Here is a 25,168-nt window from a genome sequence, read left to right as displayed (position 1 = left end):
TTAATACTTAATTTATTAATAATTTATCGGAAAAGGATCAAATATTTAATAATTATTTTTTTATAGACTAATCCGAATTGTTTGTGACCTAGATAATTTTTTTATTTTGTCGATTTTGCCTCTTTGGTGTACCTATATACACAATATACAAAAGAAGTAAGAAACGTTTTGGATTATATAAGTGTTTATTACTAAATTTAAAAAAACAGTATATACCCGAATATATATATCCTAAAATCTTTTAAAAAAATACAACTTATCGATAACTCAGCAATGAAAAATAGATTAGTCTACAGAGGATTAAAATAAAAAATAATGAAAGAGCATAGACCTCGAAATAAAATATTTATTTAAATTAAAATTTGTAATTGGCATATTTTAATTTATATTAATTATTAGTTTTACTACGACTTATAAATTTTTACATTAATATTATTTATTATAAAATGTGTGAATATACGATTTACAAAATTAACAGCTTTTATAAAAATATTGCTTTAATCTTTATAGTAATTACAAATATGTACATAGAACGAATGTGAAGTGGTTTACAATAATTTTTTTTAATACGAATGTAAAAATGTATTATAAAATTCTGAATATTGAAAATGCACATTGGAGAAAAATTAGTTGAATTAATTTGAAATATAGATTTATGAACCTGATTGTTTAGCAAAATATGAACGATTCATAATTTTTATTAAAATAACTAGACTTTGGTTACTCTCGTATTCTAGTCGAGATTACTATACAAATTTGATTGCATGCATTTTGACTCCGTCTATATAATTATATTAATGGAAATATGGAAACATAGAATGAAAATGTTCAATTAATAAATTTAAAACAAATCAAAATTTTTGTTGAAATTATCTAATTAAGTTCTGAATTATTTTTTTGTATAACTAAAAACTGTACTGTTAAGATACATTTCTCATATGTTTTCATCTTTGAAATCAATTGTGGGGATTTGTAAGAGAAATCATTTTATTAAAATATTAATGAGAAATCACAATAATGCATCTTTTACTCTATTGTATGTTGTTTTCTTTTTACGAGAAATACGAAAATATTTGCAATAAGCATGAATTCTATTTATTTTTGTCAAAATTTATTTAATTAAACATATCTTATTAATTCAACCATGATTGTTTTCTTTATGTTTGAATACATTATTATCAACTACATAAATTGATAAAAAACGTTGCATTAATTACACCAGATTTTTAAAAATATTCTTACCACAAAACAGGATGTAACCTGTTAAATTTTTGTTTGCGGTTTTTGTTTGTTTACATTTTTTATTTATTTTATATATTTTTTATTAAATACTTTTCTTACTTTTTTATTAAATATATTACCTATTAAGTAAAAATGTTGATGAGATACAACTCGTACATATTCAGCAATTTTTTTAAAAATGTGACCTGTAATTACGCTACACAGAATTTTCTTTTTTTTCATTTCACACTCAAATTCAATTGTAATCTTTAATCACATAAATCTGTCTCTTGTTTTTCTTTCTGAATAATTCAACTTTTGTCGCGTAATTTAATTTTAGATATAATCTACGCATACTTTTTGAAAAGCATATATTCGATTGTCTTCAACGATTGACAGGAGGAAAGTTTTGTTCATCGCGAGAAACACGGGAGAAATGAGATCGACGAGAGACGTCTCGAAGTTGCTCTTCAGAGGTGCGGAAAGTCCAAGGGAATCGCGTTAAAGTTATTTCTATTCATGGAGAACCGGGAGTAAAAGCATCAGTATGATATTTCTAATTCATTGAGTGGTTCGCCGACCGCTAAGGACGACGAGCTCTGTTTTCTTTTCTGAATAAGATGATAGCGCGGTGACTTGGTTTCTTTTAAACTTTCGAGCGGTGGCGAACGTTACGAATATTATATTTGAGGTCGAATGCGCAATTTCCTTACTTCTCTCATGCCGCGCCGTTATGGTCTACTCTGTATTCCGCGCCTTATAAAGTAAATCCCCAGTTTTCTTAGACACAAGATAGAACGTTCTATTACTCGAGGAAACGTCGGCATGCATTCCGCCGAGATATTCCATTATCAGCGTGAAAACTAAAGGCATCGCTGTTGCTTTAATTTTCTCACGGTAAGATGCATCGTCCGTAATGACTTTGGTTTAAATGTTTAAAATATTAGAATGCCAAAGTGTAGCATTATTTTAATGAGTTTTTGTGTAAATTATGCGGTTGCCGTACCGCTTAAACATTTGTTTTTTTATGCAAATTGTGCATAAACTGAAAAACATTTATCTATCTATCTATATATATGTGTATATTTGTAATATTACGTCAAGATAATATACTTTTAAAAGTGCTTTTATAATAATATGTAATATAGTATATGTATATTATTATAAAGGCACTTTTGAAAGTTTATTATCTTGACGCAATTTTACAAATGTAATAGTAAAGGTAATGTAATAATACAATACGAGTATATGATTCTGTAGATCATACAATACGGTAATATAATTTTTTAGATCACTATATTTAAAGTTTTGTTTTGAAATGTGACTGTAATTAAAAATAAATTGCAACTTTATCCGCGGATAAACATTGTATCTGAATAGATGGAAGTATTTATTGTAGCGCATAATAAAAGAATGAAAGTAAATACAAGATTTTTTTTTAAATACATACGGCAATTGATTTTTATTGTCCAATTAAGTTTGGTTTTTTAAAATATTTTTTAAATATACTATAGCAATTAACTATTATCGAAAAATTGATTGTTAAATGTATTATTAAATTTGACTTTAAAAAATGTAATTTATAGATCTAAATTATTTAATTTTTTTTAAGTAAAAATTTAGGTAATTATTTATTTTATCTAAAAGAAATTAATTATTAAATATATAATACTAAATATGACGATTGTGACGTTAGAGTTGCGCGTCTATTTTTTGTTGAACTAAGATTCAAATGCACTCAGAACATGTTAGATTTTTAATTGATTTCTCGGAAGACAACGGCAAACCAACGAGAATATCTTTGCCAAGGCAATCACCATGAAGCATGCATGAGCATGCATTGAATGGAGGTCACGATCTTCAGTCACGAAGGACTGACTTGAAAGACAGAATGTTAAATTTTAATTCGAAAAATAATGTCTGTTATTTTTTATTTAATTTTAGATTAGAATTTTATTTGTTTACATTTTTATGTTAAAAAATGTAGAATTGTTTTTTAATGTAAAACTCAAAAAACTAAATTAATTTCTAATCTTGAATCGAGATATAATTACGAAATCATCTTCGAAAAAGAAACAGAGACCATTTTAGTTATATATTTATATAAATAATTGATAAAATAAAAATATTTTTTGTAAATATCCTTTAAACTTCACTACTTTTGTACATTTATTTAGTTTTGTCACAAAAAAGTCACAAATTATTTGAGCAATCTGACTTTCCATCCCTTAAACAAGTGATAGATAGCATCATATGTATTATATTCTCTTGAAACGTAATCTCGATTTTACAATCGGTAAATATCAATGCAAACTGTTAATTGTAGTTATCGCGATTTATATGTGTATATGGAGACGACAGTATCAAAGCAAATATTACGTGTAATTTATTCGTTTGAAGCAACAGAATCATTGCGATTAGTAATAGGAATTATCAATCATTGTTTTGAATTTACGAGCCATAATTATCGCTTTATACTCAAATTCTAAATATATTTTGTGTTGTGTTTTCAACTTCTAGATTTAAATTTATTTGTTTATCGATCCTTTTCGGATCAGAATCGCGAGTTAAAGTACGAATTTGCCGGCTTGTATGATACAAATAACAATTAACATTAAACTATAATATAAATAGTAACTATTTATTAATAATGTTTTGTACATTTGCAAGGTTTATATATTTGTAACGCATTAAGTGTGCAATTTTGATTGTATGTTTTTTGCGATAATTTATTATTGATTAATTAGCTATTAATGATTCAACTTCGTTCATGGTATTTTATTGCATGGTACTGGACGAATTGAATTAAGAAATTAGTAATTCTGAAATATATAGCTGAGTCCTAATGAAATATCTGCATGTAGAATCAATTCAGTTTAGTGTTGAGAAGTAAAAAGCATTTTGCCTAATTTGATTTCTCTCGCATTATTCTCTAATATGTGTGAAAATAATTGTGTGATTAATATCGAGAGTGCTGTTTAAATAAAATCTTACGTCGATTTTTCTAATTAGTTTATATGTAATCACAACAGTATTTCTGCACGAATGTGAGTGCAACGAGAGAATAGGAACAGGAGACTTGGAAAGAGCAATCGTGGGATGAATAATTTATTATTTATTATATTTTATCCATTGTTTGTGCAGAATTAATTTGTGATTATTGCATGATGCATTTGCGATTATTTCTTGAAATATCAATTATTTTGTGCTCCACTATAATTTAGATACATTGATTTTAGTTGCATTATGTAACTCCGCCGTAATTGCGCAACAGTGAGTGATATATTACCCAGGTAGCACATACTCGTTTCAAAAATGTTTCACAAATGTTTCTTCGAAACATTTCATAATCGGCTCTTAGAAACGTTTCTAATTGGTAAAAATGTCTACACCAAACACGTTTAGAGAAATGGGGTTTTTAATAGAAAAAAAAAAATTTAAGAACTGATTAAAATTTGTTTTTTTTAATCTGTGAAAAATTAATTTTTTCATAGATTTAATAAAATAATGCATTCGCGCGCGTGCGCTTTAACGTACTCTCACGAAAAATGATAAATAATAGGCCAATTCTTATAACAAAGAATTTAATTTCAAATTTTATGTAAAGAATGATGATATTATTTCTTTTATTTTATATCAAACATTAAACTGTAAAATTTTTAGAAAACCAAGGATTATTTGAGCTTATGAGAATATAATTGTTGTTATTTTAAAATTTTTAGTATTAATATGCACTTAATTTAAAAAATTTTGAGGTTATAGATATTTAAAAATAAAATAAGAAATTAAACTAGAAATTAAAGAAGTAAAGTAAAATAATTAAATCAATGAAGATTTTTTTGTCTATATCTATTTATATATAAATAAAAATTTCCAAGACTTGAAATTATCTATTAATATATTCAATATTTAAAATTTAAAAGCTTATTAATATTAATACGAAAAAGAGATTAAATATAATTGGACAGAAATTTGTCAAAACTAAGAAATTGTTATAGTTTCCGTGTATTGTATGGGACAAAGTCAAAGTCCAACAGACAAAATCTTCTGGGTAAAAATCAGTATTTGAACTCGGAAAATTTATGCTAGATCGATATACGTGTAATTGCAATGATGGAATTGCAATTAGAGGACGCGCGAGTTTTATACAATAGTATCAACTTTAATCGTTTATAACTTGGAAATTATTACGACCTCGACATTTCCGTGTTTGAATTTTCAACTTTAATTAATCGTCAGAACACGCTATTAAAGTATTATATGATGGCTGTGGGATATTCTGTATCTATATTGAAATATATGAATTTCCGGAAAATGAAATATGTATTTTCCTATGATGGAATATTCATCTTATTATTTAAATAAAAATAAATATGTGTCAAAGTATAGACGCATGAGAATAATTGTCGATTATTTTATTTAAAGTATTTATTATATAGTTTTCTCTTGCAAAAAATTTTTTTAACGTTGATAAAAATGTTAAATATGAAAATTTAGCATATTCTATTATATTATTATTATATCACATTATTGTATGTAATAATATTTTTTAATTTGCAACATTTATTACATTGAAGAGAAATTTTATGAGTGTTTTATCAGAAACTCTATTATGTTGTTATACAGAAATAAATAGCCTGTAGATATGATATTCTTTTTATAAGTAAAAATAATTTAATTTTTTCTTGAAAAACAGAATATCGTAAATAAATATTTTACATCGTTTCTTCTATACGGTACAATTGTGTCTTTGTGCATTCCGTGCATTATCCGCAGTGCAGACTTCGTTATGTACGTAAAGTATATAGGGCCACATGCGGCCCTATCCTTACGACGCAAACTTTTGTTTCTCGGCGACCGCAAGTCCATTAATTATTATTGTGGAATCACCCTCATTGTTTCACGAGCGAGGCTTTATTTTAGACGTTGTAGTCGAAGGAAGTAATTGCACTCCTACCGCAATAGTAAATGCACTAATGCGATCTTTTGAGTAAAACATTTGGATTTCCATTTCAACACTTTAAAATTCGCAATTCGCGTGCATCTCCTCGTGAAAATGCATTGCAGGTACTTCATGCTGATCTTAATGGCCGAGTTGTTAATTCTTTTTTCTCGCTTAATGCATGTCTATATTTTCAGTGCAATGAGAATTGTATTCTCCTAAAAGATTACTGCTAAAATGCGTTAAATTTTGACGATTTTTTAACTTATTCTTGCGTCAATTACGTTGAACAATTTTCTGCCTTTTTATTCCTATCGCAATTATTATTAGAAATACTACATGTAATTATATTTTCTTGTAGTGAAAGAGGAAAAAGAAAGAAAAACGATTTTACTGAAATATACAAAAATATATTCAGATATAGGAACTAAAAATAATTTTTTGTTGGACCATTAAAATAATTATGTAGAATCTTCATACTGATAATACAAAAAATTTTATATTCTGGCAGTTATTTTGAGTGCTCTACATAATTATTTTGATAATTCAACAAAATTATTTTCACATCTGTATTTAACTAAATTTTTAGATATTTCAGCAAAACTGTTCTTTTTTATGCTTGTTGCTTTATGTATTTGTAGTCTTTCTTTCGAAAAAAATATGAGATTTATTTTCCTCACAATTTTTATTCTTATTTTTTGATTTGTTGCATAATAATATTCTATCATATTGCGAGAAAATTACCATGAAAAAATTAATCATTTACATCAATCTATAATTCAATATACAAGAAAATTATTACAAGAAATATTTGTATTGTTATCTGTTAAGTATTTTTTCATTTTTTGAAAAAATTGTGCAGTTGCCATAGATAGTTTAAAGTGTTTATAAAATTCGGCGTTTATAAAAAATATTTTATTGATGACTTTATTAATATTGTACATCGTGTTACATTTTGATGCGCTCTGAAATACTGTGACTTATCGAGGAAGTTGTGGACTCGCATAGTTTGTCATACCTTCTACCGGGTATTCATTCAATGTGGTTAATAATGTTCAATACACGATACGGCTATTTTTCTTTCTTATTTTCATTCGCAACATTTTCCATTGTGTCTCATTTCTCAAACTACGATCATCTCATATTCTATCTATACTATTATACCTCGTTGAATAAATTCGGTTAAATCAACTCGGTTTTCGTTCGTTCTTCTTGAAACGTTACAACTGTAATTGAAATTTTAGTTCGTGAAAGTTAGAGAATAAGCAGTCTAGCAGGAAGTAAAGGAAAAGACAAAAAAGTCGAACGGAATTTTGCGAACCCCATTTGCATTATAACTTTGTTATCGAAATTTGTGCATAATGACAAGCTGCATTCAAACGATCTAAATGGAGCATGCCAGTTCGCCCGTTGAAACGTGCCCCCGTCGCTAATGTCGCCGGAGTATTGCGGAACCGGAAATCCTTGGTCCGGTGACAGGATCGTTAGCATTGAATATCTTTGCGAGTGGTGGTATTACCATTGACTCGCGCGTGGCGTCCGTTTGAGATTCAAGGCACAATCCGGTGCTGTTGTAAGATCGTTAACTGAACGCCACGATCGTTGTCGTTAGTTTCGCCATTGCGGTTGTCTGCAGGATGTAGCATGGCTTTTTCGCGATTTCGTGTTTCCTATACATGGGAGATTCAATGCTAAAAGTTTCAATTCAATATAAGATACATTTTTATTTAATTATTTTCAAAACGGATTAAATAACTTAATCTCAAATACAAGGAGATGTTTGGAGAATAACAATCAAATTATCAAAAGAAAAACGGATATTTACGATTTTTTGAATAGGACAAAAAGTCCATTTACTTTATTGGAAATAAAACCATCGATATGTTCGAAAATGAATGAAGAAGACGCTGTCAATTTTTGAACAGATAATTTCTTTATTTTTGAACATTTTAATGATTTTAATAATAAATTGCCTTCAGATTTTTGTCTGATCTAAATGATTGTAAATATTTGTTTATTATTTTTTAAAAATATAATTTGATTGGATAATTTTCTTATTATAGTTACCTACGTCATTTTTAGTCTATTACGAATAGACCTTACTTAAGCCAAAAAAGCTTTTAACATAATATAATGTTTTTTTGGATTAAAAAAATTTTAAAAAGTGAAAATATACATTATAAAAAATTGTTACATCTTTATTTCAAAATCTAAAATTAATTTATAAAATGAGTGAGTTTTTGACGTATTTTTAAGATTTAAATAAAAAATCTTGGATTTATATAATTATTTTATCATTTTTTGAACGAAAAATTCATAATAAAATTATTATTTTTAAATTTAATATTAAAAATATATTATGTTGCTGTATTAATTCTTAATAAAAAATCTTAAGCTCCGAAAAATTCAGCAGTCTTTTACATCAAGAATAAAAGCAGCCATTCTTCAAAACAAATTGCCTACCTAAAATTAACGTGCTGACGTGCTCGAGTGAATGTACTTTAACGTTTAGCAAAGTAATTTTACGACAGTATCTAATTATCTTGTCCTTTTTGATCGTTACAAGTGCCGCGTTCTCTAAGAACTTCCACATTGTGGCGCGCTATATGCGCTGCAAAACATTTTCAGTGCTCAGAATGAAGGCACGTGAATTTGTTTCTGATGAGGTCATTAAGCTGTGAGTGAAGTTATATTTCCCTCTGGAAATATTAACTCTCCGTAGATGAACCTACATTGATTTTTGTCGATTTCATCTTAGCTATGAAAAATAAAAAGTATTTTGAGCCATATATACAGCTGTACAATTCTTAAATGTTAACAAAGTCAAGTCAGAATTTTTTCAGATTTTAAATCAGAAAACTCATTAAAAAACACAATTGTTTAACAATGATCTAGCTACTTAACAATTTGACTAACCAGAGAAAAGTAAAGTAGTTTATGAAAGGTTAATTATATGTATTAATGAAAACTGACGAGTAAGAGTGAGATAAGCCGAAAAACTTGGATGAAAGGAAATTCAATCTCGATGTGTGCATATTATTAATTTCAATTTTAGTTCCATGAGAGGAAACTCTAGCTTTGTTTTTTATCTACGTTGTTATAATTACAAGTATATTAATTATACGATGAAATATAAGAAACAAGCTGTTTGAAAATTTAACTATTTAGTGTGTCCTAAAATTATGCATGTTGTGATTACAATATCAAAACGCGATTATATTCGTTGGCGTCCGAAATAATTATGCCAGATTTAAATAAATGCGGCAATAATTAATAACGCGAATAAGAAGTGCATTTAATCGCCGCGAGTGAAAAACGTTCCGACGTTAATCACGATTCTTATTCGATTTTCATTCTTTACTGCATTTTATCTGCGTTACTTCATTAATTTCGCTTCTCGGTCTTGCGTTTGTGCGAATATATTAAATTCCATCGAATTAAGCTTCTCACAAAAGTGTCGGCGAATCTAATCGTTCTCGAATTTAATCCGCAAATTCTTTCTCTTATATATACTTTGTTATCTTACACGTTCTTTCTCGATTTGCTCGAATACTCGCATTCGAATACTGTTTTGCATTTAGGAATTGTCCCGTTATGTTTCTATATCTACGTTACATTATCTATATCTGGGCGCACATCAAACGCTCAAGTCTCAGCTCCTCGACGTTGGCTTTTCTGTTTCTCTCGCCCTGATGCGGAATGCAGATTGTAGATTTCGTCCGACTCTCCACAACATGCAAATGCATCCTCCTACGTGAGAGGCCACTAAGTGATTTACTTGTTTAATAATCTCCATTGAGCGTCAGAGTTTATGCCTCATTTGCGTAATGCAGGACGGCGTCCCGGGCGTCACTCGCTGCAGCCTCGGCCCACGGGCGATTGTTAACAAGTTGCTGCAGACTCGGGAGAACTTGTTATGCCTGTTAAGCACAGAGATTAGTACGTAGATCATTTGTAAATGTCTTCTTACACTTTTGTGATTGGTGTGACCTCCGGCCTGAACGAAATTTCGTCTTACGTTATTATTTTTCTTCATAGGACACTGGTTAATTAATCTTACTTCGCGGGAATTAAGATTAAAGGATTAGAGAGAGAATTAGGAGAAAAAGGTTTGAGAGAGAGAGAGAGAGAGAGAGAGAGAGAGAGAGAGAGAGAGAGAGAGAGAGAGGGAGAGAGAGAGGGAGAGAGATTAATATTTTGTAAAATATGAAATTTATATTCTGAAAGAGAGGCATGTCTGGGAGGGTAACGCTTAGCGTTTATTTTCACGATGAAAGTTTCTGTGCGAAACTTGCAGCTACCACTTGTGGAATCTTCGGGAACGCGCATTTTGAATCATGTTATATACTGGATGAAACGGCTCTTCGTAACTTTTAGAGCGAAATGTGTATATACAAGTAACTTTCGCTCGTATCTATAGACCTCCTTTGTATAATGCATCCCCTCTAGGTTACATATCGCGTTGTATCTTTCGCATAAAATGGTAACATTATGCTAATATAACATGGGAGGGAGAGAGAGAGAGAGAGAGAGAGAGAGAGAGAGAGAGAGAGAGAGAGAGAGAGAGAGAGAGAGAGAGATGTGGAAGAGATGTGTGGCTTATATCTAACAAAACTTCTTCATAACGATTATGCAAATGGTTGATAGATGAACGAAGTGAAACAGATAACACAGTTGCACTATTATCAGAATATGCCATCGAAGTAGAAAGAAAGGGATAAAATGGACTGATTTGGCTTCTGGATTTTGTTTCACAGTAAAAACGGTATGCTTTTTCTTGTAGTTTTTGAAGTATTGAATCTTTGATCTTTAAAAAAGCTTTATCAGGAGAGAAATCAACATATGAAGTTATCATGAGAATGTACGTTAATAAAAGTGTAAAACTAGTAAAATGCATAATGTTAAGTGAATGATATGTGAACAACACAAATTGATAAGTGAAGAACCGTATTCAGTTAAAGTGGATCTTGCTGTTTAAAAATATCTTTTGCATGAATCTTACAATTTTCAGTAGTAAAATACTACTGCATATAATAATTTATCTACAGTGTTAGACGTTAATTCTTTGCGCGCATTTCATATCTCCTATCAATTAAAGGAGAAAAATTCTTGCACACGTATAATTTTGCTGATTTGTAAAGATGTAAATTTATTTAGAGCGTAGCGAATGGCGATCTGCCGCACGAGCCACGGCTAATTAAATTACATAAATTTTTTTTGTGATACAATGGTTAATATACTTATCAAATTTAGAATTTCTCTGCGTCACATAACTTATAACTTATAATACAATTGCTCGGTAGCGGCTCAGAATATGTTAGACTTGTCTATTCAAACGACGTTCGACACATATTGACTTCAAGGATCGGTAAATTCCTTGCGTCCGAAAATTCTCCCACCCTGTTGGGAAATAGCACGCTGCTTGCACGTACATAGCGCGTGATTTCAAAGATCGCAGTTAATAGTTTAAATCTCAACATACAGTATAATACTCTGACAGAAAGTTCTGGAAGAACATAATAAATAACAAACTTTCATGTTCTGTATTTAGGATTAAAAAAAGTTCCCATTGATATTGGTTGCTTTTGTTTTCAGATAGCAGTAATTTTTTTTATTAAGAACATAAACTACATATAGGAATGAGAACATACGTTTTATTGACACAACACGAATTAATATATAAAGGTCAACAATAATAATTCATGATACTGTTTTATGATGTTTAATAGTTTTATATGCTGATTTCAATATCGGCAAGTTAAAATATTTTAAAGAATTAGATTCAGATTCAGTAGCTCAAAAGTTACAGTGAAATCTATATCGTTTTTTTTTTGTTACTCCGGGGGGGGGAGGGAGGATGAGATCAGCTCATTTTCATCCATTTGTCCATAGTCAATGTTGAAGTCGCATAAGAATGATGAAAAGAGAGGAACTTCTCCTCGCTTTGATGCGACGTTGCTCTTGTTTGATGCTATCTAATCCCCGCGTTAAGGTGAGTCGATGGACGGATGACGGAAAATTCACGCTCCTGAAATACCGTTCAGACGCCAAGCGAATTTACCGTCAACTTAGCGAACGGGAGCGAAAAGTGGAGAGGGACGTTGAAGGGGCGAGGAGCGAGAGAGCTCGAAGCGGTAGACGCGTCGTGGGAAGTACCGTGAAATATTGCCTCCGGATTCTGCATCCACCATCCTACGCCCGACTTATCCCTTTTTGCCCCGACCGCCTCTCTGTCTGCCGTCGTGCCCATCCCTGGAGAACCCTAGGACCAGAAGTTAAGCACGGTCGCGTTCATTTCACGTTGACGCGCTGTTATGCGGTAATGGAAGATTTTATTGGTCTGCCGTTAGGTAAGGGACGTCCGGATCTAATTTAAGTAACTGAGTTTGACTGACTTTGAAAGCCTCAGCCGCCGCGGACGTATTTATGGCTCTCGTTAACGTGTTCGCCGGCCGATCGATTGCGATAAATCGGAAGCTAAGCTATTCTCTACATTATAATTAGAAATGAGAATGGATATGTTATATATTCTTAATCATCTTCTTTTTTTTTTTCAAGTGTTATTAATCTTATATGCAACGATAGATACGAGAGAATCTCCATTTTTATTTTTATTGATCAAATTGTCGAGAATTATATGCCGTAAGTGTAAAAAATTGGTAAGTGTGACTCTCAACGTAGAATATTCAGTTAATAGAATATTAACGGATTAATCAAACTTTTCTTGCTCATATTTTTCTCGGTTTTCCCGAGAGTGACTGTACTTCAAAATGGATCAGTCTCAAGTTTCTGAAATATTCCAGTGTAACCAGGAATAAAACCAGTTATCCTTCACGCATGACGTAATTCTGACGCATTTTCTTACTACTCATTTAATCAATTTTAAATTTACTCGTATATTGTAATAAGGCTCATATATTTTAATATGGCTTTATATTACATTTTAATAATGATGTAGTTTTAAAGATGGCTTTCTATATACTATGTTGAGACTTTAAATTTTTGTACATTTTATTATTGTCATCTATCGATTTTTATTTTTTTATTACATCTGACGCAATATGATATTGACGTTGCACGAAAACAAAATGTTTTTACAAGAATTACTTTTATCAACGTGATTATTTTTTAAATCATGTTTTTACTGACATGACAATATTTTAACATTATGTTAATATTTATATCTCTTTTGTAAATATTCTTTGATAAATTTATTATTAATTATTTAATATTTTTAAACAATTAGTTAATTTTTATTAATCGATAATTAATAAACACAGTAATGTGGTGCAAGTGAATATTTATACATCGATAAACTAACTGATAACGATCTCTATATGCGCTTCTATCGTTACTTTATAAAGTATCCTTACATTTGCTAAGGTGTTCGGCACTTGATCCAAAGATTTAAACTTTACTAAGAGAATTGAGGAGTTTATAGGATAGTATAACGCATTCTAGAAACACTCAGAAGTCAATTTCGCAATCTCGAACTATCGAAAATGCAAATGCAAACGCTTGGTTAGTTAAGCAATTTTAGATCAGATAACACAATTACGATGGTGTCGACTTACTGACGAGATGATGTGAAAGCGCTCTCAGAAGTTATCACTCTACGAACGAGAACACAACTGGCGTTATCGTAACGCGAGTGCTTGTTATAACGCAATCATTCTTTACTGTTTGTTAGAGTAGGATAAGCTGGTATTTTATTTTAATAATAACGAGTTTTTTAATGTGAATAACTCAGTTATATTATCATTCTGCCTCTGATTATTGAACGTTACACTTGTTTTAACGCTTTGTCGAATATTCTGCGTGTTTGTTGCTCGTTTTAATATTTTCTGAGATCGACATATACAAGTTTTTTGCAATACGCATATCAGTTTATATTATTCATAAATTACACGTATTCCATCGGGTTTGATTTTTTAGATTTTTCGACAAGACTTTTTGACTATCTATTCTGTTCTTTTAAGATGAAAACCGACTTGCGGAAAAATTATATTATTCATTTGATTGGATTATTTATTCATTCACGTTTTTATTTGTTATGACACATTTTTATAGACGATATGCATTGTTTTATGGTTGTTCAATGGTCATCATTTTTTAACTGTTTAATTATAATTTTGTTTGCGTTATTTTACTCATGTTCATAAATATTGGTAATTTGTTACGACTGAAGAGGATGTATAGTCGAAACGTTTCAAAATTTGTTTAACATTTTTTAACATAGTTGTTTTTTAGTCACGTTTATAATTATATATTTTTTATTTACTAAATTATATCGTATTAGGATAATTTGTCTTGGCTCGATATACTGACCTGTTTATCGTATTATTTTTGGTCAGTTATATTACTTCAATTGCCATTTGCTTCTAATCTAAATAATTACATATTCTGTGCAACCATTACAAAAATAATTAATTTGTCCCAAAGTGCAACATATCTCTAGGTGTCATAGTTTCTCCTATATTTAAGAGTAATATAAGATAGCGGTTTGTTGTTACGATTACTGTTATGGCATTTATTTATTAAAAAAGTGCAACTTCTTTTTACAATTGTATACACAAATTAAATATGTTATATAGTATTATTACATAACCAAATAACACATTAGCGACAGAATAAATAAATAGATAGAATTTAAAGGACCCTGCACAAAACATACAGAAAAATGGCTTTTGGTGGAATTGGCTGAAACTTTGCAATTTTGTATTTCAAATGATGCTGATCAAAAATTACTATGGCCATAAGTCAATTCTATGAGCCGTTTTTTTTTTTCTAAAAAGGCTCAAAGTTCGATAATAGTACCATTCTCGCTCTCAGCGTTACCCAAGATCAATGACGTGGGTGTAGCGAGGATTCCTTTGTGTGCGTGTGCGTGTTCGCGTGCGTGCGTTTTTAGAAAAAAAAACGGCTCATAGGATTGACTTATGGCCACAGTAATTTTTGGTCAGCATCATTTGAACTACAAAATTGCAAAGTTTCAGCCAATTCCACCAAAAGCCATTTTTCTGTATATTTTGTGCGAGGTCCTTTATAAGATAAATTTAAAAATTGATTTGATATATTTTTTGCTAGAAAGTATATTGTCGCTAGACAATTTTATATCTGTTATTAATTTTTTGGTCGGAGAAACAACACCGTTGTTATTATCATTATTTTCATGTATCCTTAAACTTTAATAATATTGTGAGAGAAGATATTTTTTCGTTGTGAAATCTACTTTATACAGTCACACGTTCCTTATTCTTTTTCATATTATTTCGAAACTTGCATTTTTTTGCCGAATTGTCCAAGGTAATTTAAATATATGATAATGCAACACGAAATTGTTTCGTACGTATCTCGTGTACGTGTTTCTTCCAGGCGATTTCGAAAATGGAGAAATATTCTCGCGTACGAGCATAACCCGCGAAGATGCGATACACTTGGCGCGAAAACACTTCCAGTTTCGTTGCGGTAGAACAATAATTCATCGTTACTCCGCGTACATTTCTTTTTGGTCATTTCGTAAGAAGAATTTGCATGTACAGTCATTCGTAGTCTGAATATCAACGATAAATATGCTAAATATGAAAAATTGATGGTGACTGAAGATTAAAGTGGGTATCTATATTTACAGTATATATTAATATTTACGGCCAATCTTATTGAGAGATATTAAACCTTTGGCAACGTTAGTAACGTATGAAAAGTAAAAGCCTTATATTTGTAATTAACGAACACTATATGCATTCAATGTTGAATCTCGTTGTTGCGCGGATTCGACAAAATTAAAAGTGATGACATTAACATGTTTAAAACATTTTTTTGTTTAAACGATCATTCGATTATGATTTAGGTTAATCTCGTATGTTATCTTAGTTGTAAGTAGTAAATATTTTTAATTACAAAATATCTCGCAATTACGTTTTAAATTTAAATATATATTTGTTTGAATTTACACACATAAAAAATTATTAGCGCATATAATTATAATTTTTTATTATTTTTGTATAACTTCCTGCATTATAAAAAGTAAAAATTTTTTGCTTATCTCACTTCTTTGCCAATTAGACATTTGATGCAAATACTATAAAAAATCGGAAGTTGCCATCAAGAATTCTTTGTTCCGCGTTTCTCGTTTTATGATTACTGAAACATTTCTTTCTTCCTAGGCCGTTGTCTTTTTTTCAACCACCGAATTTCAACTCCCGTTTCATTATTCGACGTCCTCCCATCAACTACTTTCTCGCTTTGTCCATTACCTTTATCCTTTCCTCTTGATTGCCAGACTCATTCGTATCTGGGTCAGTGAGATAATTTTCTCGCTATATTTTTCCGCATTATATTGCCAGTCTTCTTTATAATACTGAATTATTTGTCAATGTTGCTTTTTGAATATTATACATTTATACAACATGCCATTGTATCGTTTTCGACTGAAAAACGGTGTTACGTGTTTAGTGTTCCAGCATAGCTCATAATTACATAAGTACACATGAGAGTTTATGTAATGGCATGTTATACGAGGTATACGTGTAAAACAAAAATGCGAAAAATTCGCGTGCGTTACAGTACATACTCTAGATGCGTACAAGCATTACATAGATCGTCCAACGAAATTACATGTATTACAAGGCTTGTGTATTGAGGATGTTTTAATTTAATTTCTTTTGGATGGCTTTTACGTGTTTTTTTTTTTCTTTTACATAAATACACGATTTAGTCGCATGACCGCGTATTATGTGCGAGCGTTGTACGCACACGTAAAGGGCATGAATATCGTTTTTATCGTGCTCACGGATTATTCTCCCGCTTTGTGTGGACAAATGGAAATGCCGGCTCGTCGATGATACATAGCGCGGTCTCCTATCAAAATGTTCGACCGGTGGAGTTCCATTGTTAGCCAGCCAAATAAACTATGCAGCTGTGATTGATAACTTTGGACTCGTATCGAGATGAAAAATAGCCTTTTTAAATTTAGTGAACTAATTTAACGATAATGCGATACTTTGATCAGGCTCTGTATATCGTCTCGAAACTTTTAAAGTGAAGATAAAGAAGTGAGTATTACGGCATTATTTTACTTTGGAGTATGCACTTAAATTCTCCGCAATATTGAAATAAAATCTGTGATCACTAGATATTTTACGAATTATCGTACATGGAGAAAATTTTATAGTAAAAATTATTATGTACGATAGTAATATACGGACCATAAGAACAAATTTTAGAGAATTGTATCATAAGTAGTGTAAATATTACGATAATTTGATGAAAAACACAATAGAAATTTTCATAATTTTTTTCTTGATCCCCGGTATACTATTTACTATAGTAATTTTTATTACAAAATTTGCTCCGTGTAAAATATCTGGTGATCAGAAGTAACTCGTTTTTAACTTGTTTTTCTTTTGTTTTCCTTTACTGTTTGATTGTACAATCTCTTTACATGATTTTGCAATTGTGGGTTCTCTTGAAGTTACAATTGCCCTAGTAAAAAAAAGTAACGAACGCATGGGAAGAAATAGAATCGTTTGAACGTAGAAAAATCTAACAAAAATCAGTTGCCGCGAGAAAAAGCAAGGAGAGAGCTTTCTGATCAGCAGCTGAACAAATAAAGTCTAAATCGAAACGCGATAGCTGCTATTTGTTCCAAATTGATCGAACCTTTCTCGTCGAAAAGTTCGTGATTACCTGCAAAGCGACAGAACGCTCCGCTAATTTTCGACTCTACTTTCGTCGTGAATTTGTCTAAAACTACACGAACTTATTTCAATATAGTCTGAAATCGATATAACTGTTAAGGTTTTTATTACAACATTATCTGCACGCAAAAAGAATTTACGTATTGTCTATTTATTTATTTTATATGACACTTTATACAAGCAATATTTGGGAATTTTTTATTTTATTTTTAATAATGATTTTTTAAATTTATACTTAAGGTTTTTAAATTTTTTAAATTAATTTATTCATTGGAATTGAATAATATTCACTTTATGAACACGTAATCAAGAAGTTAATGAAATAGTCGCATGGTTGTTAACACAGTTGAGAGATTTTATTTAATTACTAAACAATTCTATATATATACAAATTAATTAAATCATAGTAATGTAATTACTGATTAAAAGATTGGAAAAAGATAATTAAATAAAATTAAGATAAGATTTGTGAAAATAAAATTAAAATATGACTATAAATTTGGTTCTGCTATAATTGGAATATTACATATATTTAAAATTTTTTTTGTATATTATTGCACGAAACGTATTTATATTTTTATAGAGCCATAAGATGTATAATTATGAGTATAGTTTAATTAAAAAAAAAGTTTTAACACTTAAAAAAACGTTCTTAATTTTTAAGTATTAAAAATTTAATTTTGTTATTGATATAAAATTGCTCTTTGCTGTCTTTATTTTTGTACAAACTTGGTGCAAGAGAATTTTTAATTTTTTAATGCTGGTTTAAAAATATTTTATAAAAAAGTATTAAAACTGCTTTGGTATAATTTTCTTTTGTAGATCATAGATATTGTACATTAAGCAAATATTATTTTTAAATGACAGCTCTACGTACCAAAATTTTTTTTCGCTTTTGATATGAACTTGGCTGTTATCCTTTACACTTTTATGCGTACTTTAATTCTATAAAAAAATTTTCGCGTTTCTATAAAACCAATTAAAAAATTTACTCACAAAAAAAAGTCAGTAAGACGGTTTTAGGAGTCTCTTAATAACATGATGAAAGAGTATCGGAATTCCAACTTTCGCATGTCATCCGTATTTCCCACTGGTTCCAAGTCGTCGGATAAATTATTCAGTTTGCATCCATCTTGCGCCTGTATACTCGTGATATATATCTGTGTGTCTTACGGGACTCTGATCTTCAGGAGGAATGCAGTTAAGTCACAAGACTTTGTAAAAGCTTGAGATTTTGACGGAACCTTTTGCAACGAGTTTACATTTAACTCTTTTTCGAGAAGTTATTCCATCTTTTAGTATTAAGACTCTTAACGCTAATTGTGAGGAAATTAAACATATTTCTAAATGAACGTCTTTATTCTATGAAATGCACGATTGAACTTGATTTTTAGTAATTCTTATATGACTTTGATGATTTAATCTGTTTGTTTGGGAAGGATTTGCAAAAATTATTTCACATAAGTTACGCAAATTTGTGAATATACCGTGCGCATTTTTGGTTCACATAAATCTGTTAGTGATATGCTTGAAGGACTATTGAAACGTTATAATTAGACTGGCATAATTAGTATTACCAAAATGACAATGTTACGTATTCATATTGTTAAACGTATCACCGTTTTACAGGGTGAATGAGAGCGATTGGAACAGGCCAACGTAATTGCCTATTAATTATTCAACTGCAAATGAAACCGGTGTAAATGTTTGTCAGTATACATTAATATATAAATTCAAATTATATTATTGAAGACCTAGTCGATATTAAAATTGCTGAAATGGAAATATGCAATGAGATGATATAAATCCGCGTTAATGCGTTGTTCCATTTATTTAACGATTTTACGATCGAGAGGCAACGCTGCAACTTTCACGCTTCTCCGCTGGCAAATTTCAGTTTTGGCCAATATGATGGAGTAGATAAGATGGCCGTGGTTCGTAGTGGCCTGAAAAGAAGTTGATTTCTCAGCGGAGTATGAACCGCGTGCATTGTATCTGCAAACACCTGTGGCACCTTGGGAGAACTTGGGACAACAAAAAAAAAAAAAAAAAAAAAAAAAAAAAAAAAAAAAACCGAGAAAATAGAGAAGTAGCTTTTATGTCATGTTTTTTCTATTCTTTGCAGATTAATATTTTGTCATTAATAATGGAATAAATTGTTTATATTTCAGTCTAGTTCAAATGACTCTTAGGGTATGAGCGATTCCGTCTAATTGTATATTTGATAGAAGAAATAGACTTGCGCTAATTAGTCAAGGAATACACGAACAAGACGAACACAGATAATTCGTGAAGATAAACAATATTCGGTTTTCCATTTGAAAGAAAAGAGAGAGAGAGAGAGAGAGAGAGAGAGAGAGAGAGAGAGAGAGGGGGGGGGGATGCCGATTATTGAAAATCTTTATCAATCCACTATGGATCGTTATTTCCCTGGGGCGATTATTCGTCGCGGCCGGAGATTATCTCTGGACGCTCGCAAGTTCCGACGTGTATTTTCCGCATTCAGGCTGGATAAATAACCGTGGATGTCGCGCGGCGCGTGATTTACGGGCGGGACGCGAGCGCGTTGCGCTCTCGTGAAGTTAAGAAGCGCACTCGCTCAGATTATTCCACCCGGACTGGGCGAAATGTGCAATTAAGCGCTTCCAAGCTTGGTTTACGGCGTCGCGTCGCGCTGCGCGACCCAGAAGTTACTTCATATGTAGGTTATTGGCTAATAGATGTCCCCGGTCAAAACTTTTTCCATTTATTCTCATTTTCGTTGCTCACACGGCAGTATGCCGACACCGCTTGTACGGGCGAAATTTCGTACGAGGCGATTCAGTGACTAAACGCTTTTATGCACGCTGCCTTGCTTGCTCGTGTCACGCCCGTAACTTTGTATGGATGAAGCTACGCATATTCCATATACATATATACGAAAATTACTTTCCGCGAAAGTCGTGATGTATCCTCTGGAGACTTAATATTATTTACGAGATAGCGATGCTCGATTTACTAGCCTCGTAATTTACACGATACGGTTTATTCATTTAATACGTTTTACATCCTTTTTTTTTTACATCGCACACTATCCGATACTGTTAAAGCGATTTGTTGAATTTTGAATATGTTACAGCGTATTTCTCCCACAAATTCACGATAACAGAGGTCCGTCCAATACGCAATAGTTTACGAGATATCATTGTTTAAAATCACGCAGTGACTGTAGAAGAAATATTGAATCGCTATTCAATGGACAAATAATTTATTTTAAAATCTTTTGTCTGTACATTGTAAAATTACATTAAAATTACATCATTCTTAATCAATTATATTAATTGCTCTCGATACTTTGTTTATTATAAATTTTTATTGCTATATATATATTTATGAATTATGGCTGATAGTCTAAAATACATTAAACCAAAGATTTTCAATATTAATTAAAAGCAACCGTTAATCCAATGATATACTTCAGATGCGTAAAAATTGATGAAAAATTAATATTTTTAATTGTAAATAAGATCTTTTTAAAAATTCTAAAAAATTATATATTTTTTGATAAAGATGTTGCGTTTATTAAATGAGTTTTATGTGTTCATTTATAAATGTTTTCTTTTTTAATTACTATTTAAACATATTAACATGAAAAACATACATGTAACATACATCTTTTGATTGAACAAAATATTAAAAGCAATTAACGTATGTGTGATAGTATAAGGTTGTCTAAACCTAAGGCTAAGGCTTATTGCCCGCGCGTATGTGGACGCGTATTATTTTTGGTTATACTGACACTCGTCAATTTACCCTTATGCGTGTACTGAATATGGTGATTATTGAAAGATCTGATGATACTCGTTGTAAGCACAGTATTTATTGAATCTTTAAATCGTACAAGTAAAGCGAGTTTGTAAAAGTCGTGTCGAACGGCCAAACGGAAAACGAGAGAGTGCACGAGCACCGGAAGTGAGCCGCAGGAGATTGGCTATCATAGCTTGCGCGTGGAACGGTCGGTAATGCTCATGCGGTAATCCGTAAATGGCAGTGAATTTAAATTAAACACGAGTAGCATGTTCAGTATGTATAACTGATTATGAAGAGGAGGGGAGAGAGAGAGAGAGAGAATGACGTCATTTTAATGTAATTTTATAATGCACAAATAAAATTAATTTAAAATAACCTATTTGTCCATTGAATAATGGTATATAAATATTTTCTTAAGAAATATTTTTCCCACAAATCTTATAATGATTATAGTAAATAGTAATTTATTATAATTTTACATACTTGTAACATACATATATTGATTTTTTTACTCTATAAGCCATTTACATTTTATCTATATAACACGCGTTATTCGATTCGCGTTGTGATAGTAAATACAATAACGTTTACTCTGCCGTGCGCAACAGTTTGCGTTTGCGTAACCGAAACTACCTTCCTCGCAATTGCTTCTCGGAAGCTTTCAGAACAGTTTTTATTTTCTCCACTGCTCCGATCGAGCCACGCAATTCGTACGATTTTTCTATTTCATATTGTGCCCTTTTAAGCCCGTATAAAAGTGATTCATGCCGAAAGTGAGTTTCTTCGACGGTTGTTCTTTCTGGATTTTTCATACTTTTTGCCTTCGTCTTTCGTCTCCTTACCATGCATATTCGAACTTTTCGCCGGAACTTTGACAACTTCGCGCTTCGTTACCTTTCGGTGCCAGAACGAAACGTACGCCACGCTGCTACGTGTCTTCGGAGTGTTTTTTTTTTTCGTCCGAAGATAAGGAGAAAGATTTAAAAGTAGTAGTCCCCGTTGTACACCGCGCCGTTTTCAACGCGAAACTTTCGCGTTTTCTCGTGTCGACGACACGAGAACACGGGGAAACACAAATTGGCCGGAGGAACGAAGCGATTTACGGTTCCTCGGAGGTGGGTGACTTTCGGTGTGTTGAAAAGTCCGGCGAAAAAAAAATCAAACCGACCGTGTTCGATCGAACTCGAGAGATTCCCTTAAGCTGCTGTAATCCCGGGGCATTCGACCGTCGATGGTGGTGTTATGCAAATGTCTGGAGACTACAGAGCGTTACTAAAATACTTGGACAAATCGCGGGAATGAAGTTTCTGCTATAAAACGGGAGAAAGAAAGTCCGCGTACGTTCGAGTGAGATTGAGTCTGATAAGAGTCTTATTGTTAGTTGAAAAATTACATTGGATAATAGACTGTAATTAATGTAGGGGAGAGTTCCTGAATGCGTACTGAATGCCTAAATTATATCTGATTAATAATTTATAATTTGTCTTAATATAAGTAACAAATTTAATGACAAATATATAACAAGGTAATTCCATAATTTTATACTGAATTTTTATATTTTTATGAAAGGTTTAATTGTAATATATAATATTGTAATAAAGTAATTAATAGTAAAATTAATAATTAATATGAATAAAAATATCAAGTACAAAAATAAATTTTAACTGATTTTATTTCGATGCTTTTTTTATTTTTTGTTATTGCTATTTATTAATTATTAAATATTTTCTACTTTCAATAAATTATTAATAAAATTATCTAATTTATATTTTTAATAATTCTAATTTATATTTTTACTCAAACTCGATACTTCCAAGGACGATACGATTTAGAAAACAAATGCGATTTAAGAAACCAGTTATCTGAATTGTATTGCACAATATGTTGGAAAAAGGCTTGTAATTAAGTTGTAATTAAATAATTTGTTATTGATGAAAAAATAAACAATAATAATAAATACCTGAAATGTTAAGTTATAATTTCCAACGTTTATTTGTGTACAAATTAATCTAATGGAAAAATATAATAAAAAATAATTTAAACAGTACGCATTTAGGAATTCTCTCCTCCCATCAAAGAAAGATGTGCTTTGTTCGAGTTTCTACTTAAATGAAAATTGTGTGGAAATGGACTGATATGACAAGGTGGTGTTGATCTTTTGTAAAGTAAGGTATTTATTCACAAGACTAACGCACTTTCATGCTTAATAATACTCGCTATAAATATATATCAAGAAAAATAACTGTACGGAATTGTAAGCAAACGTCAGATATGATACATTGATTATAATAAAAAAAAATTGAATTTTTTGAATTATTTATAATTTTTATATTATATATATCTTTATCTTTTAACATGGCAAATCATTTTTGAAAATTGCATCTCCGCTAATTGAATATAACATCGTCACAAGATATACTATCTCAACATAGCATCGACTGTTAGCCACATGATTTCCTCTTGTTCTATTTGCACGCTGGATGATTGTGTAAACATATACATTCTACGTGTATGCACATACACATGTGCTCATATATACAATATGATATTTGACAGTACACATTGCACGTGTTTCATATGATAACTACTCTGTTCAATCAATATTAATATTGATACTGCTACTGATCATATTTTCTACGTAAAATCTCGTTATTGATTAAATCACGTACGCATTAAGATATTGTGCTATCTAAATTTTACATATAATTGTTGTAGTGTCATTGCAGTCGATATAAATATAGAGAAAAATATAGAGAACGCGGTTTATTTTAATAGCAAAATTTTGATGGCTTAATTTCTGACTATCATTGATACCTCGAAATTGTCGACCGCGGAGCTCTTCGATCAAAGAGCAGTTTATCATTTTTAGAATAAATCAGTGTTTTATCTAAAATCACTAAATACTTATAAAATTATAATATACAAAGTGCACTGAAGTTAATTAACTATTATGAGAACTGGAATTTCTATTTCCACGATCGATCTTTGTTGACAAGAATAATTGAAGAATTGGAAAAGTAATTATTTTTTTTGTAAGATATTTGAAATTAAATCTGAAAATGAAAATAATATCATTTGATGATAAACATCAAGTATTAATGAATAATGAATAAATAACTATAAATTATTATATACAAATAAATATTATTAATTTTGATAAAGAGAAAAACAAAGAAAGTAATTTTTTTATTTGAAAAATTTTGAAGCTATTGTTTTGCCAATATTATCCATTTTGCCAATTATCCATAAATTACCATTTATTTGAATGTGTATTGTGTATACTAATCTTGGTTTGTCCGTGTAAATTGCAAGTGTAAAAAAATGACTAAAGAGTTTTCAAAATTCATAACGTCGTGCCGCTTCAAATAGAGAGACGGAGGAAAAAGCGGAAGACAGGAAAAGCCGGCATAAGAGATGATGATCTTCATTCTGCATACACGTTGTCATAGTTTGCATGCAGACTAGCGCGTCACGATCTTTTGAAGTTCTGGAATTATATGATCTAGCTGCGTAACGA

The 25,168-nt window shown here is 30.7% G+C and overlaps 2 protein-coding genes across 2 annotated transcripts in view; one reads left to right on the top strand and one right to left on the bottom strand.

Annotated features, from left to right (window-relative positions):
* Window positions 1–14,434, bottom strand: part of LOC105833859 (facilitated trehalose transporter Tret1) — a 48,613-nt gene extending 34,179 nt beyond the window's left edge. The window contains exon 1 of the mRNA XM_036283271.1: window positions 13,738–14,434. The gene's annotated coding sequence lies outside the window, so the exon portion shown is untranslated. The remainder of the gene's footprint in view (window positions 1–13,737) is intronic.
* LOC105834482 overlaps window positions 1–25,168 on the top strand; it is a 289,072-nt gene that overhangs the window by 97,030 nt on the left and 166,874 nt on the right. The window lies entirely within an intron of this gene.

This window comes from Monomorium pharaonis, chromosome 2 (assembly GCF_013373865.1).
Source record: "Monomorium pharaonis isolate MP-MQ-018 chromosome 2, ASM1337386v2, whole genome shotgun sequence".
NCBI classification, from domain to species: domain Eukaryota; kingdom Metazoa; phylum Arthropoda; class Insecta; order Hymenoptera; family Formicidae; genus Monomorium; species Monomorium pharaonis.
The sequence above is the reverse complement of the archived record's forward strand: the minus strand, read 5'-3'. Positions and strand labels throughout refer to the sequence as shown.